At 45.2% G+C, this 14803-nt stretch overlaps 1 protein-coding gene across 1 annotated transcript in view; it reads left to right on the top strand.

The window, feature by feature from the left end:
• The first annotated feature begins 6989 nt into the window (after positions 1–6989).
• pik3cg (phosphatidylinositol-4,5-bisphosphate 3-kinase, catalytic subunit gamma) overlaps positions 6990–14803 on the top strand; it is a 55377-nt gene continuing 47563 nt past the window's right edge. The window contains exon 1 of the mRNA XM_078225894.1: positions 6990–7028. The gene's annotated coding sequence lies outside the window, so the exon portion shown is untranslated. The remainder of the gene's footprint in view (positions 7029–14803) is intronic.

The following is a 14803-nucleotide window of genomic DNA, read 5'->3' on the forward strand; positions in this document are numbered from 1 at the left end:
AGGAACAGCGAGGCTAGCAGGAGTAGTTTTCCAGTCAGAGCTCGAACTGGGAAAGAAAATTTGAGGTGTATCATCACAGGGAGGCAGGTAGGTAATTGGCTGGTGAGTATTTCTGATCTAAACTAGAGCATTAACAGGTGCATAAACTAGGGTTTATTACTAATAAGGTGTATTAAGTATTAGTCATGTTTATCGATAAGGTTTATTAAGAGTTATATTAATGCTGACAAAGGTTTATTCACAATAGTTAAATTTATTACTAGTAGAAAGCTTATTAACTGAGAAATGGCATGGCTGTTCCAACCTTGAGAGTGCACATGTGCACTGTGGGAACTTCAGGCCATTTCCCATGTCGTGGATAACTATTTTTGCAGGAATTGTCGGTTGCAGCAGCTCATCACTGCTGTGCATCTGCGACGTTGAGAGCTATGTGCATAAAATCCCTCCAGTGCAGAAGCAGGCCATTCAGCCCATGTCTGCGCTGACACTCCAAAAAATAAATAGTACGTTCATAATGTGGTCACCCCACAGATTATTGATGTAAAGGGAGACAGGAAATAGGTGACTACTAGACAGTCAAAAAGTTATTTCAAGTTTTATTTATTAGTCACAAGTAAGGCTTACATTAACACTGCAATGAAGTTACTGTGAAATTCCCCTAGTCGCAATATTCCAGCACCTGTTTGGGTCAATGCACCTAACCAGCACGTCTTTCAGTCTGTGGGAGGAAACCGGAGCACCCGGGGGAAACCCACGCAGACATGGGGAGAAAGTGCAAACTACACACAGACAGTGACCCAAACTGGGAATCGAACCCGGGTCCCTGGCGCTGTGAGGCAGCAGTGCTAACCACTGTGCCACCATGCCGCACTGTGAGAAATAGATACTTTGATCAGAAGTCTCCTGAGTGCATTCCACTCTCCAAGCTGTATTCAGTTCTGAATATAATGAGAATGATGGTTCATCTGGGGAGTGCAGCCAGAGCCAAACCCATAGTACCATGGGTGGCTCAGATGTGCAGTGGGATACAAGGAAGACTGGAAGGGAAATGGTGTTGGGTCATTCTATACTTAGCAAAGCAGACTGGTATTTTTGCAGCTACTGTTATGGTTCAAGTCAGAAACTCCAGTGTTTTATGAAGCCTGCCTGCATCATAAGTTTTGCATCTTAAACTTGGCTAGGACAAGCCTGATATGGTTCACCTCAGGTATAATTCAAATTACCCACTAGGGAGCTTTTATTAACCAAAGTTTTTATTTAAGAATATAGTTAACATGTATGGAAAGAAAATAGCAATAATTCCTATCACAAACAAAACCAAAACAACCACAATAATGTATAACCCTTAACAAATATATCTAAGATGTTCCAACCAAAAATTCCTTTAGACAAAACCCTTTTCACAGGTTTAATACAGCAAAGACTGATGCTCAAGCGATACTGGAACAGAGTCCTTTGGATGAATGCTGCAGTTCTGTTGATACGCTCAGAACAGTTTGAAGTCCGAACAGCTTTGCAGACCAGGGAGACTCTCTGGTCAAGCCACCAACAGCAGATTTTCTACTCCAGGAAGGCTTTCCGCTAAACAGCAGAATTTCTCAAACCAGGGGGAGAGAGAGAGAGAGAGACGCACACTTTTTTCCAGCTTGATGTCCCTTCTAAAAAATCAAAACTTGCAGCTCAGAACTGAAAATGAAAGCGCTCCTGTCACCTGACCGGCAAACATTCTTCCTCCTGATAATGCAGGATCACAAGGCTAATTCCCAAAGTACAAATAAACAACCCCCTTTAAAACCACTAAGGAGCAATGAAAGGGCTCCTGCTAGACAACCTGGTGCCACAATGAGAGCGACAGAGAATATGATTTTAAAAAACTCTTAAAGGTACACTAATCTCACACTACATACATGAGTCCAAATTGATTTGTTGTCTCCCTGGTGACAGGATCATGAGGGCGGCACGGTAGCACAGTGGTTAGCACTGCTGCTTCACAGCTCCAGGGTCCCGGGTTCGATTCCCGGCTCGGGTCACTGTCTGTGTGGAGCTTGCACATTCTCCTCGTGTCTGGGTGGGTTTCCTCCGGGTGCTCCGGTTTCCTCCCACAGTCCAAAGATGTGCGGGTTAGGTTGATTGGCCAGGTTAAAAATTGCCCCTTAGAGTCCTGGGATGTGTAGGTTAGAGGGATTAGTGGGTAAATATGTGGGGGTAGGGCCTGGGTGGGATTGTGGTCGGTGCAGACTCGATGGGCCGAATGGCCTCCTTCTGCACTGTAGGGTTTCTATGATTCTATGATTTCTATGATGTCACAGTGGCTGCAGAACATCTGGAGGGGTGGGGGTGAAACAGCCAGAGGTCATGGGTCCGCATTGGTATGAAAGATCTGGGTAGGAACAGGGAGGAAGGAATTGGGAAAGACATTAAAAAGCAGGACCTCAAAGGTGGTAATCTCCAGATTACTCCCACACACTAGTGAGTATTGAAATAGGAGGTTGGAACAGATGAATGCATGGCTGAAGAGATGGTACAGAAGGGAGGGTTTAGATTCATGGGGCATCAGGGCTGATTCTGGGGGACGTGGGACAGTTTTTATATCAACAGGGCCAGCACTGGGATAGTTTTAGTATGAAAGTAATGGAGGGACCAGGATTTCTGAGGTGCATTCTGGGGAACCTTTTTAGCCAGTCCAACAAGAGAGGGTGTGATTCTAGTCTTTGAGGAAATGAAGCTGAGTGGCTGGAAGGGGAAGCAGTGGGCGATAGTGATCACAGTTCGGTTTTAACATAATTATGGTAAAGGACAAAAATAGAACTAGAGTTAAAGTTCTACTTGTAGCAAGGCCAGTTTTACTGAGATAATATAGCATAAGTTGCCTGGAAGCAGCTACGTTTTGAAAATAAAATCGGTATCAGAGCAGTGGGAGGCTTCAGAATAAACATACCACAAAGAAATAGGGGTGGGATGGTCAAATCCAGAGCCCTCTGAATGTTGAGGAACATATGGGGTAACATATAGGTGGAATGGTGACACAGTGGTTAGTCCTACTGCCACATAGTCAGGGACCTGGGTTCGATTCCCGGCTTGGGTCACTGTCTGTGTGGAGTTTGCACATTCTCCACGTATCTGCGTGGGTTTCCTCCGGGTGCTCCGGTTTCCTCCCAGTCCAAAGATGTGTGGGTTAGGTGGACTGGCCATGCTAAATTACCCCTTAGTGTCGGGAGATTAGGAGGGTAAATATGTGGGGCAACATGGATAGGGCCTGGGTGGGATTGTTGTTGATGCAGGCTCGATGGGCTGAATGGCCTTCTGGATTGTAGAATCATAGAATCCCTAGAGTGCGGAAGGAGGCCATTTGGCCCATCGAGTCTGCACCGACCATAATCCCACCCAGGTCCTATCCCCGTAATCCCATCTACCCTGATAGTCCCCTTGACACTAAAGGGCAATTTATCATGGCCAATCAATCTAACCCACACATCTTTGGACTGTGGGAGGAAACCGGAGCACCCGGAGGAAACCCATGCAGACACGGGGAGAATGTGCAAATTCTATACAGACAGTGACCCAAGCCAGGAATTGAACCCGGTTCCCTGGCGCTGTGAGGCAGCAGTGCTGCGCGCTGTGCTGCCCTCGGGATTCTATAAGGCAGAAGAAAGAACTTGTATCGGACACCCAGAACTCAATACAACAGAAAACCAAGAAGAGTATAAAAAGTGCAGGAATGAAATCAAAAAGAAATTGTGAAAACAAAGAGGGAGCATAAGAGATTGTGAGTAAGTGAAATCAAAAGGAACTCAAAGACGTTTCACCAATATATTAAGAGGAAGTGGATAACAAAGTGCAGGACTCGGACCAAAAAGGTAAAGTATGCATAGAGGCGGAAGATGTTGGTGCTCAGTGGCACTCACCTCCTAACTCACCTTCGTCACTGCTGTGCCTGAACCAGACTTATACAGAGCAGCTGTAATTCTCACCGGTGTGATGTCTGACTGATGAGACATGTGGCAGGGGAGACGATTACGCCCACACTTGCTAATGATATTGAAATCCATTCAAATGCATGCTAATGTGCGTCTCACCAATTTTGGGCGTGAAGCTGTTCAGAAAAAGTGGCTGGTAAGATTGGAACTGGTGTGAAACCGGACGTGTTTACGATTTTTCGCTTCACGTGCAATCTTACCACCTCGTCATGCCGATCAAGGGGCGGGGAGAAGTTGTAAGATGCCCTTGGAATTTTGGGGGGAAAATTCCACCCAATATCTTTCCTCAAATAAGGGGACCAAAACTGCTTACAATACTTCAGATGTGGTCTCATCAGTACTTTGTACAGTTGCAGCAACACATCCCTGCTCTTATACTCCAACCCCCTTGAAATAATGGCCAATATTCCATTAGCCTTCCTGATTACCTGCTGTACCTGTGCACTAGCTTTCTGTTTATTATGCACAAGTATCCCAAGTGTTGCAGCTCTCTGCAGTTTTTCTCCTTTTAAATAATACAGTTCTTTTGTTCTCCCTTCTAAAATGAACAACTTCCTATTTTCCCACATTATGCTCCATTTGCCAACTTTTTGCCCACTTAACCTATCAATATCTCTTTGTGAACTGTTTGTATCCCTCTCACAATTTGCCTTTCCATCTATTTTTGTGATGTCTGCGAATTTGGCTACAGTACATTCGCTTTCATCCTCCAAGTCATTAATATATATTATAAACAGCTGCGGCCCCAGCACTGATCCCCGTGGAACCCCACTGGTTACAAATCACCAACCTGAAAAGGAACCCCTTATTCCCATTTGCTGTTTCCTGTCCATTAGCCAATTCTCTATCCATGCCAATATACTACCTCCAACACCATTAGCTCTTACCTTATGACTTAACCTTTTGTGAGGTACCTTGTCAAACACCTTCTGAAAATCTAAATACAACACATCTACTGGTTCCCCTCTATCCTCTCTGATTTGAGACTTCCCCTTCCACGAAGCCATGTTGACTCTGCTTGATTAGATTATGATTTTCCAAATGTGCCGTTATTACTTCCTTAATTATTGATTCCACCGTTTTTTCAACAATAAATGTTAGGCTAATTAGTCTATGCTTGCCTACTTTTTGCCTCCCTCCCTTTTTGAATAGGGGCATAACATTGGCAGTTTTCCAATCCCTCAGTACTACTTCATGCATCCACTATCTACTTTTAGGATCTTAGGATCCATCAGGGCCAGGGGACTTATCTGCCTTTAGCCCCATTAGTGTGTTTAATACTACTCCTCTAGTGATGGTGATGGTACTTAATTCCTCCCCCGTATTCCTTAGTATTAATGGAATGTTTGAAGTATCTTCCATCATAAAGACTGATGCAAAATATCTGTTTAACTCCTCTTGCCATTTCCTTGTTCCTCATAACTATCTCCCCAAATTCTTTCTCTAAAGGGCCTAAGTTCACTTTGATCTCTCTCTTCCTTTTCATATATTTAAAGAAACTCTTATAGTCAGTTTTTATATTCCTCGCTAGTTCGTCCTCGTAGTTTATTTTCTCTCTTTATTTTGTCTTCCTTTGCTGGATTCTGAATTTATTCCAGCCTTCGGGGCTGTCACTGACTTTTGCCTCCTTATGTGCTTTATCTTTCAACTAAATATTCTCCTGAACTTCCTTGGTTAGCCATGGTTGATTTATCCTTCACTTAGAATCTTTCCTGCTTACTGGGATAATCTTTTGCTGAATGTCATGAATTACCTCCTTAAATGTCTGCCACTGTTTGCTTATGGTCTCTTCTGCTAACCTATCTACCCAGTTCACTTTAACTAACTCTATCCTTATTTCGTTGTAATTCCCTTTATTTAAGTTAAGCACAGTTGTTTCTTACCCAAGTTTCTCACTCACAAACTGAAGATTAAATTCTAATGTGTTATGATCACTACTTCCTAGGGAATATTTTACTCTGAGGTCATTCATTAAAGCTGCCTCATTACCAGACCCAGGATAGCCTGTTCCCTGGTTGGCTCTATGACATATTGCTCTAGGAAACTATCCCTAATGCACTCTCTGAATTTGTTGTCATAGCTACCCTTTCCAATTTGATTAACCCAATCAACATGAAGATTAAAGTCACCCATAATGCTCTATTCTTTTTACATGCTCCTATTATTTGCTCATTTATACTCTTTCCTACAGTGTATCATGTGACTACCAGCAACACTCAAGGAGTTTGATACTACTCAAGACAAAACACCCCATCCCGCAGCTGACACATTCACTCCCTCCACCATTGATGCACAGTGGCAGCAGTGTGTACCATCTATAAGATGCACTGTAGCAGCTGCCAAGGTTCTTTTGGCAGGACATTCCTCTGCCAACTGGAGGAACAAGGGTAACATGTCTGGGAACACCACCACCTGCAAGATCCCCTCCAATCCACATGAAATCCTGGAATTTCCTTCTCAACATCACATGGACTGTGGTGGTTCAAGAAGATGGCTTACCACCACCAGTTTAAGAGCAATTACAGATGGGTAACAAATGCTGGCCTTGCTACCGATGCTTGTAGAATGATTCAATGCGGCATGATAGAAAGCAAATCAGATGCACCTTGGTCTTTCTTCATTTAGCAGTTCCGTTTACTAAGTGCTGGTGTTTCTGAATGAGTAAACGTCTTGAGATTGACTGTGGTTTGCTCTCATTTCCTGAACCCCTTACAGCACTTCCTCTACATTTGTGCTTGTACATGGTGATCTCCGAGACAACACAAAAATTGCAAACACTGCTAAACCACGCACCAAGGGTCGGGGCACCATGCCCAGGCTGACTACAGCTGAGCTACAGCAAAGGGAGCCTGCATGATCGCAGACCCATGACACGCAGGTAAGCTGAATTTGTTCTGGTTGTGGCTCATTTCCTCCACTGTTGAGCAGAAAAGAAGCTTCAAAATGGGGAAGTTGAGGAGTGGCTTTGCTGTGTTTTTGTTTTTTGTCGCCCAGATCCTGTTGGGGATTTGTGAAGCGATTTGCTGCTGTAAGCTAGGTACACGGAGAAGCGTAAGTATTTTCATCCCATGAGGTAGAAGGGAGTGGGCCAGGGTGTATGAGACTAACCCAAATTAATTATATCCCTCTTTTCAGTTCCCCGGTGCTTAACAGAGCTAGAGAAGGGTAGAGGAACTTGCCCCAAGGCCTCATTGCTGATCTGGAACCGGTCAGTACTGCAGAAGGCAACTCAGGATGTCTCTTCCCCAACACCTTTCTCTCCTTGTTAACAAGTTAAGGCGATATCAAAATCCTGGAATTCCATGTCTTAGGCCATCGGGAGATCACCATCACCAGCATGGATTGCAGTTGTTGAAGTTCAGGGGATGGGGATCACTTTTCCAGACAACTCTGGATGGTCTTGTCACATCCTGAAAACATATAGTTTTAAAATTTAAAGTTAAAGTTTATTTATTAGTGTCACAAGTATGCTTACATTAACACTGCAATAAAGTTACTGTGAAAATCCCTTAGTTGCCACACTCTGGTGTCTGTTCGGGTACACTGAGGGAGAATTTAACACGGCCAATGCACCTAACCAGCACATCTTTCAGACTGTGGGAGGAAACTGGAGCACCCGGAGGAAACCCACACAGACACGGGGAGAATGTGCAGACTCCACACAGACAGTGACCCAAGCTGGGACTTGAACCTGGATCCCTGGCGCTGTGAGGCAACAGTACTAACTGCTTAACCACCGTGCCGCCCTACTGTGCCACTGGAGTTTAATAAACTCCAGCTTCCCTGTCATTCTTGGGATGAATTCCAAACCTTAGCTGGCAGTTCCCAAGTTGCACTTCCAGCCCACAGGGCCCAGTGGAGCTCTTTTTTTTATTCTCACCTCCTGCTTTCAGTCCCTGAAGGGCATTGGATCTTGCAGTGCTGTGAGAGCAGCGCTGTCAGGGCCTCAATGCAATGGTCACACTTATCACCTTGAGGGGAGTTCGCAAAATCTCTCTTCAATAAACGGGTGGGCAAGGAGGAATTTGGACTAAGAGTCAATGTTAAGGTGTCAGTTGTGGCTCAGTTGGTCACATTCTTGTGCCGCAGTCACAAGGATGTAGGTTCAATCCCACTCCAGAGACTTGAACACATCATCTAGGCTGATGCTGCAGTGCCATACATTGGGAATGCTGCACTGTCGAAGGAGCTACCTTTCAGGTGAGGTGTGAAACCAAAGTCCATTGACGCTTTAAAGAAGAGCAGATAAGTTCTCCCTGGCGGCCTGGCTGGAAACACCATCCTTAAAATAGATTATCTGGACATTATCACATTGCTGTTTGTGGGATCGTGCTGTGTGCCAAATAGCTGTGGTTTCCCACATTACAACAGTGACTGTGCTTCAAGAGATTACTTGATGGCCTGTAAAGTACTTTGGGAGGTACTGAGTTTATGAAAGGTGCGTTGTAAATTTAAGTTCTATTTTTTTTTCTGTGGAAGGCATGGTATTCAATACCTGAGCGAACACACTCTGTAAGCTTGCCATTATTGAGCAGGCAGCCCTGCTGACTGGTGAAACAAGGAAGGTCGGTCTTACATTGGACTCTGGCGGTCTTACAACTCCAAATAAATCTTAAAGCCAAATAAAAACAGAAAGTGCTGGAAAAACTCAGCAGGTCAGTCAGCATCTGTAGAGAGAGAGTGAAGCAAAAGTTAATGTTTCAAGTCCAATATGACTTCTTTGGAACTAAAAGCCGAATAAATGGTCCAGGTGAATAAATGGCGACTGTCCTGCCGTAGCTGCTTATGGTTTTATGCTTAAACAGTGTCCATTGGACATTCCAAAGCTCTTGTCAATTTGTGCCTAAATTCTCTGGATAATGTTAGTGAGATGTGTGTGTAGAGGGAGGGAGTGCACACTCTAGCAAGGAAATAGAAACTCTGCTTATTTGCATTTCTATTTGTTTTGGCAGTGGAATGGAGATTTTGCATGTAGTCAGAGCAAAGCAAAAGTTGGTGAAAATTAGTTGGAACTTGGGGGTTTTTAAACTAACACAATATTCCCATCCCTCCTAAGGAGCAGATACAGGCTGGGGGTAAGGAGGAAAAGGGACACTGAAAACATTTTCATACATTATCAAGATGAAAATGAAAGGAAATAATGGCTTAGTTATCTCTTTATACCAGTGACTGTGCTAGGCAGTATGATGGATTTACACACCATGCAAATTAAAGCTTGATTATTCTCCAGCTCTTGAAAACAAATCTCCCCAATAGTCAGAGGGAAGGAAGCATTGGTTGATATTCATTGATCACTTTGGACTCTTTTGAATCCTTACACCATTTGGATTTTATAGCGTTTATTTTCCTGGCACTTTACCATTGAGATGGCGATTCACAAGAGAGGAATCGAAGGCGCACAGCAGAGCTGGTTCTGAAACTTCAGGTAAGAATCACTGGCAGAACGTATTAGATGAGAGACGGCCAAGAGGAGGAACCAAGCAGAGATGTCGGGTGTTGGAAGGAGTGGATAATGCAGCTGTGAATTATTCAACCGGTGTTGTGTTTGAAAGATTGAAGCAAATGTGAGTAAAATGAGCCATCTTCCTCATGCAGTGTAGTAGAGTTACAGATTCAACTCTGATAGTTCTAATGGAAGGTCGTTGACCTGAAACAGTAACACGGTTTCACTCTCCGCAGACGCTGTCTGACCTGCTGAGTATTTCTGTCAATTCTCTGTTTTTATCAGAGGTCAGACATGTCAATAGAATCTTTGTGTTAGGAAGAATTCGCCAATCTGGCTAAAACTGGGGTTGAAGGTATTACAAGAAACATAAACTGATGATCGAATTCTCTGGGGAATGCAGGGATTGGGGCTATTTAATTGAGTGGATAAAGTAGATAACAATTGAAAGAAAGACTTCATTTAAAAAGTACCTTTCACATTCTCACCACGCCCCAAGTTAATATCCCAGACTGATCTTTCCAACTGACAAATAGCTGTTGGTGACAGACCGTTTATCCCAGGTGAAAGGTTACTAATTGGGTTTATTAAAAACTGAGGTGAACAGAAATAAAACAAATGTGGGGTGGATTTTCTGTGCAACCCGCCACATGTTTCTCATTGGCCAGTGGCTGGATCTCCTGGTTGCCATTGTCAACGGGGTTTCCTGATTAATGCACCTGTCCCTGCTGGAAAACCTGTGACAGTGCTGGAAAACCCGCAGTGGGGCTGGGAAAACCGCGGTGGGGCTGGGAAACCCGCGGTGGGGCTGGGAAACCCGCGGTGGGGCTGGGAAACCCGCGGTGGGGCTGGGAAACCCGCGGTGGGGCTGGGAAACCCGCGGTGGGGCTGGGAAACCCGCGGTGGGGCTGGGAAACCCGCGGTGGGGCTGGGAAACCCGCGGTGGGGCTGGGAAACCCGCGGTGGGGCTGGGAAACCCGCGGTGGGGCTGGGAAACCTGCGGCGGGGCTGGGAAACCTGCGGCGGGGCTGGGAAACCTGCGGCGGGGCTGGGAAACCCGCGGCGGGGTTGGGAAACCCGCAGCAGGGCTGAGAAACCCACAGCAGGTTGCGCCATCAGCAGGACCGGAAGATCCCACTGGCATGAATGGTCGGAAAGTTCTGGTCATCATATTTTAACGAGTTTCAGTAACTTGGGTACTCCATACACGGAGAAGGGATACAGTCTGAGCCACTGATGTAATGTAAGAGGAAACGCAGAAGCCAATTCAAGTGAAGCAATATCTCACAAATATTGGCCATTTCTTTGAAGTAGTGTTTCAGAGACAAAGCTGCTGGATGACCTGGATTGGCTCCTGAATATTAAAGGGTTCGGGATATTTAGGTAGGGCAGGAAGCAAGAAAAAGCTGCCCGGGGGGCGGGGGGGGAGGGTGGTGGGTGGGGGATGGGGGAGGGTGGGGGATGGGGGAGGGTGGTGGGTGGTGGGTGGTTTGGGAGGCGGGGTGATGGCTCTATTAATAAATGATTTTATCAGCATGTTGGAGTTCAAGAAACCAGAATGTAGAAGCTGTGTGGGTAGAGATGAGAAATGATAAAGGCAAGAAGTCACTTGTGGGTGTACTGTACAGGCCCTCTCGTTGTAACCAGACGGTAGGACAGAGTATAAAGGAGCAAATATTTGGAGCTTATCAGAAAGGTCCAGTGATGATAATGAGGGGTGGGAGGGTTATTAATCTACATATAGAGTGGAAAAATCAGATGGGCAAAGGTAGTGAAGTTCATAGTATGTTTTCAGGGTAGTTTCTTTGAACAACAGGTCAAGAGAGATGTATCAGGACACACATTGCAACAAGAAAGAAGAATTCCAAAGGGAGGACCCACCATCGGTGGTTAGCTAAAAAGGCTAAAGGTCGCATCAAACATAAAGAAAAATCACATGCAGGTTAGAAAATGGGACAGGATATAATCAACAACAAAGAATGACAAAAAATTAATAAGGAAGGAAAAATTAGAGTATAAGAAAAATATGACTAGAGTTATAAATATAGATAGAGTTTCAGTAGATACTCAACTAGAGTTAATAACGTGAGTGCTGATCCTATAGAAAGTGAGTCTCGGGAATTAAAAGTGAAAAATGAGATTGCAGATGTTACAAAGATAGGTAGGAAAGTAAGTTGTAAAGAGGACGTAAGGAGGTTATAAGGGGATATAGATAGGTTAAGTGAGTGGGTAAAGACCTGGCATAACATAACATCCCGGGATATCATTGTTTTTGACAGGACAGAAGGGGAAACAAAAGGGGTGGGGAGTTGCATTGCTGCTTAAGGAGCAGATCACAGCTGTATTGAGGGAGGACACATTGGAGGGATCTTGTAGTGAGGCATTATGAGTGGAGTCAAGGTATAGGAAGAATATTCGGAATGTACTACAGATCTCCCAACAGCCCGCAGGAGACAGAGGAGCAGATTCGTAGTCAGATACTGAAAAGGTGTGAAAAAAGCAGAGTAGTTGTGATGGGCGACTCTAACTTCCCCCATATTGACTGGGCCTCCCTTACAGCCAGGGGCTCGGATCGAGAGCAATTTGTTAGATGTTGTTAGATTTGTTAGACTGCGGATAGTTGGGAACCTGTCTCGGGGGCAGGGAACTCAGATGGTGTTCGTAAAGCAGAAGTGGAAATGAATAGGGTTGGGAAGCATTTTCTGATCAGGGCCAGTGTGATCTCCTGGACTTGTTTCGATCGCCACAGGGGGTCGGAGAGGAATTTCCCAGATTTTTTTTTCCCCATATTGGCCCTGGGGTTTTCACTCTGGGTTTTCGCCTCTCCCTGGAGATCACATGGTCTGGAATGGGGGGGTGGGGGTGAGTTAATAGGTTGTGATGAACAAAGCATCGTAGCTGTGAGGGACAGCTCGGTGGATACGATATTAGGATGTAGATAGGCTGGAAAATTGGGCGGGGATCCTGGATTCAGGATTCAATCCTGGACCGGGGAGCGGCGCGGGCTTGGAGGGCCGAAGGGCCTGTTCCTGTGCTGTATTGTTCTTTGTTCTTTGTATGTGTCCAGGAGGGCTTTTTGATACAGTATGTTGACAATCCAACCAGGAAGGGGGGCCATGCTAGACTTGGCACTGGGGAATGAGCCCGGCCAGGTGATCGATGTTTCAGTGGGGAAGCATTTTGGGCTTAGCGACCATAATTCCATAAGATTTCGGGTAGTCATGGATAAGGACAAGAGTGGCCCTCCGGTGAGGGTGCTTAATTGTGCGAGAGCCAATGACATCCAAATTAGACAGGAACTGGGGAATGTGGATTGAGAGTGGCTAGTTGAGGGCAAATCCACATCTAACATGTGGGAGGCTTTTAAAGGCCAGTCAATTGAAATGCAGGACAGGCATGTCCCCGCAAAAATGAAGGATAGAAATGGCAGGATTCAGGAACCATGGATGACAAGGGAAATTGTAACCTTAGTTAAAAGGAAGAAGGAGACATTCGATAGGAAGAGGCATCTAAAAACTGACAACGCCCTTGAGGAGTATAATGAAAGTAGAAAGGAACTTAAACGTGGAATTAGGAGGGCTAAAGGGGCCATGAAATGTCTTTAGTAAACAGGGTCAGGGAGAATGCCAGGGCTTTTTATGCATATATTAGGAGTAAGAGGGTAGCAAGGGAAAGAGTAGGTCCACTCAAGGACAATGGAGGAAAGTTATGTGTGGAGCCACAGGAAGTGGGTGAGATCCTTAATGAGTATTTTGTATCGGTATTCAAGGAGGAAGACATGACGGATGTTGAGGTCAGGGATAGGTGTGCGAACGCTCCAGAGAATGTCAATATATCGAAGGAGGAAGTGTTGAGTATCCTAAATTGCATTAAGTCCCCAGGGCTGGATGGGATCTATCCCAGGTTACTGTGGGAGGCAAGGGGAGAAATAGCTGGGGCTTTAACAGATATCTTCACATCCTCTTTAACCACAGGCGAGGTTCCAGCGAATAGCCAATGTTGTTCCCTTGTTTAAGAAAGGAAGCAGGGATAATCCAGGAAATTATAGGCTGGTGAGCCTGATGTCAGTGATGGGGAAGCTTTTGGAGAAGATACTGAGGGACAGGATATATGCTTATTTGGAAGAAAATGGACTAGTTAGTGACAGGCAGCGTGGTTTTGTATGGGGAAGGTCATGTCTCACCAACTTGATTGAGTTTTTTGAAGAGGTGACATGGATAATTGATGAGGGAAGGGCTGTGGATGTAGTTTATATGGACTTTAGTAAGGCGTTTGACAAGGTCCCGCATGGCAGTCTGGTATAAAAACTAAAATCACATGGGATTCGGGGTGGGCTGGCTAGATGGATACAAAACTGGTTTGGTTATAGAAGACAGGGAGTAGCGGTGGAAGGATGTTTTTCAGAATGAAGATCTGTAGCTGGTGGTGTTCTGCAGGGATCAGTGCTGAGACCTCTGCTGTTTGTAGTATATATAAATGATCTGGAGGAAAATGTGGGTGGTCTGATTAGTAAGTTTACAGATGATATGAAGATTGGTGGAGTTGCTGATAGTGCCGGGGATTGTCAGACGATACAACAGGATATAGATAGACTGGAGACTTGGGCACAGAAATGACAGATGGAGTTTAATCTGGACAAATGCGAGGTGGTGCATTTTGGAGGATCTAATTTAGGTGTGATTTGTACTGTAAATGACAGAACCCTTAGGAACATTAACATACTGAGGGATCTGGGTGTGCAGGTCCACAATTCCCTAAAAGTGGCAATGCATGTGGCCAGGATGACTAAGAAGGCATATGGCATGCTTGCTGGGGCATTGAGTACAAGAGTTGGGAAATGATGTTGCAGCTATATAAAACCTTGGTTAGGCCGCATTTGGAGTATTGCGTGCAATTCTGATCACCACACTACCAGAAGGACGTTGAAGCATTGGAGAGAGCGCAAAGAAGGTTCACCAGGATGTTGCCTGGTCTCGAGGGTGTTGGCTATGAGGAGAGGTTGAATAAACTAGGATAGTTTTCACTGGAAAGACAGAGGCTGAGGGGAGACCTGATACAGGTCTACAACATTATGAGAGGCAGAGACAGGGTGGATAGTCAGAGGCTTTTTCCCAGGGTGAAAGTGTCCATTACAAGGGGGCACAGGTTCAAGGTAAGAGAAGGAAAGTTTAAGGGAGATGTGTGGGGGAAATTTTTCACACAGAGAGTGGTGGGTGCCTGGAACGCGCTGCCAGAGGTGGTGGAAGCAGGCACATTAGCAACATTTAAGAGGCATCTGGATGGGTGCATGAATATGGAGGGAATAAAGGGACATGGATCGAGTAAGGGCAGAAGTTTTTTTTAGTTTAGTTAGGGCATCATGATCAGCACAGGTCCAAGGGCC

This window comes from Mustelus asterias, chromosome 12 (genome assembly GCF_964213995.1).
Source record: "Mustelus asterias chromosome 12, sMusAst1.hap1.1, whole genome shotgun sequence".
Classification (NCBI taxonomy): domain Eukaryota; kingdom Metazoa; phylum Chordata; class Chondrichthyes; order Carcharhiniformes; family Triakidae; genus Mustelus; species Mustelus asterias.